This window comes from Topomyia yanbarensis, chromosome 1, assembly GCF_030247195.1.
Source record: "Topomyia yanbarensis strain Yona2022 chromosome 1, ASM3024719v1, whole genome shotgun sequence".
NCBI classification, from domain to species: domain Eukaryota; kingdom Metazoa; phylum Arthropoda; class Insecta; order Diptera; family Culicidae; genus Topomyia; species Topomyia yanbarensis.
In genome coordinates this window covers 208,349,641-208,352,082 of record NC_080670.1, presented here as the reverse complement: position 1 = coordinate 208,352,082, position 2,442 = coordinate 208,349,641, and positions in this window count along the sequence as shown.

Below are 2,442 nucleotides of genomic sequence, written 5' to 3'. Positions count from 1 at the left end.
GGAGTGCTCCCAAAAAAGGTTGATCTTTAGGAGCACTCGTACCTTCTAGATTTGGTAGATTTGAATGTTTCTGATTCCACTCGTCAGTAATTGACACCAATTTGCTGCCAGTTAGACGATATATTCAAACTAACCAAAATTGGCGCCATTTGGACACTAACACGGAACACGAGATCCAACTGCCAACACTGCCAATCGACGCATCGGTTAGTTTTATTAAATAATAAATTTTATTAAATAATTGTCAATAGTTGTCGCCCTCCTCGACAACGTTGAGGCCAAATTGGAAGCGATTAAAACGGTAGTGAAGCTTGTCAGAATTTGCTCCCAAAGTGTCAATAGCTATCGATTCTCAATCAACAAGGTTCCCGAACGTTTTCACCAGTTTGGTAAGCTGGTGGAAACGTTCGGTCCATTGTCAAAATTTTCCTATGTTTCCTAGGCATCCCAGACTCAATGCTATTCGTAACCTCGTGCTTTCGTCTTCCAGTTAGACCTTCCAAATGGACCGACCGGTCCATCACCCCAACCATCCTAGTTGCATTCGATAGCGTAAGTACTAAATCGGACGTCCTACGGAAATACTTCGAGGAGCGCAATGAAGCTAAACTATGCACCATGAAAACAGGGCTTCCACTAGAATACCACTTCACGGTCGATGTAATGTTGTCTGTCAATTGCTTGCGGATCCGCAATCTGGTATTCAGAACGAAACAGAAAGAGTTGGTGGAATCGATGTACGTCCGAAATGACAGAGTCGCAGTACGCCTTCCTAAGCAGAAGAAATACACTCCAATCGAAGGCTGGCGTCTCCGCGAACAGCTCCAATACGATCCCAGCATCGACGAGTCTTCCACTACATGCCAAGCAACTACTCCCACCTACGAGTCGGCCACCTTAATGTGCGTGGCCTGGAATACCATATCGACGGCATTAAACTTGCTCTACATAACAATCAATACCATTTCTTCGGTGTAACTGAAACTAAAATAAAATCATCCAGCCCAATCGGACCAGTACGTTTACCATCCTACAACTTCATCAAACACAGCCTACCATCAACTAGAGGTCGACACAGCGAGTCCTGCGGTGGAATCGGTCTGTATTTTCTGAAAGGTATAAAAGTGACACCAATCCTGAAATCTACTTTCAACCCCGATACACCAATTAATCAAAGATTTGAATTCCTCGTTGCACAAACCCGAATCAACGACCTCAACGTCGGTATCGCCATTGTCTATAACCCTAACACCAGCAACCAAAGTTTTGCCCAAGAATATGAAAAACTACTGTTGGACATACAAGAACTCAGCTTTGATAGGCTGTTTCTACTGGGTGACTACAACATAAATGTGTCTCCTCGGTATCCTGTGGGAAATCATGCCGCATTAAATCGAATACAGGATGCCTTCAACTCATCGGTTCTACCAACTTTCCCTACAAGGATCACCCATGTCTCCGCCACTACCATCGATCTCCTGGTAACAGATAACCCGCAGTCTATAGTGACCTCCAAATAAATAACCAACTGCATTTCCGACCACGAAAAAGTTTTCCTCATCTCCGACGTAAAAATCAGAAGGCTCGCAGCCCAACGAATCACAGTTAGAGATTTCCGTGCCGTAAATATCACCAGACTCCAAGCAGACTTACAGAACCACAAGTTTGAAATATTTAAGATATCGTAGACACCAATCTAAAAGTTGAGCGTGTAAGTTCCGAGATACAAAACCCAATGAATCGGCATGGCCATGAAAAAGTTACTAGAATCAAGAATAGGAAGTCACCACGGATGACAGCAGAAATCGAACAGGCCATCTACATCAGGGATCTGGCTCGCACCCCCAACTGTGTAAAAGGAGACAATCAGTGGTGTGACTACGTACGGAAGCGGAACATTTGCCTTACCTGTCAGCTCATAAACTGTGGAACAATTTATGTCGCGAAGGCATCCACAACAACAGTAAGCAGAACGTACAAATGGAACAAATTGAGCCGAGCTAGCTAAACATTCAGTGCAACCCCGCAACACCGACGTAGTAGATAGGACCAACGTAAATGGCGAAAATCGATTCAGCTTTCAACGCACCAACAATCAACAAGTCTCCGTCTCCATAAAGATTGCAGAGATACAATCAAATGCCACCGGGGCAGATGGCATCCCAATATCTTTTATAAAAATGCTCTGCCCGTTCATTTTGCCGACGCTGGTGAACCTGTATAATGCCTATTCCCAAAATATCAAACTCAACACAACCAAAAGACTTCAGACTGATCTCTGTATCACCTATCTTAAAAATTTGAAAAAAATTTGTTAGCTCAGATCATCGAATATACGGAAAATGCGAATCCCCCGCTCCTGGCAAGGAATCAATCTGGATACCGCAAACGACACAGCACAACTACAGCCCTCGTTAAAGTCACACACTCTACAACAAGTTC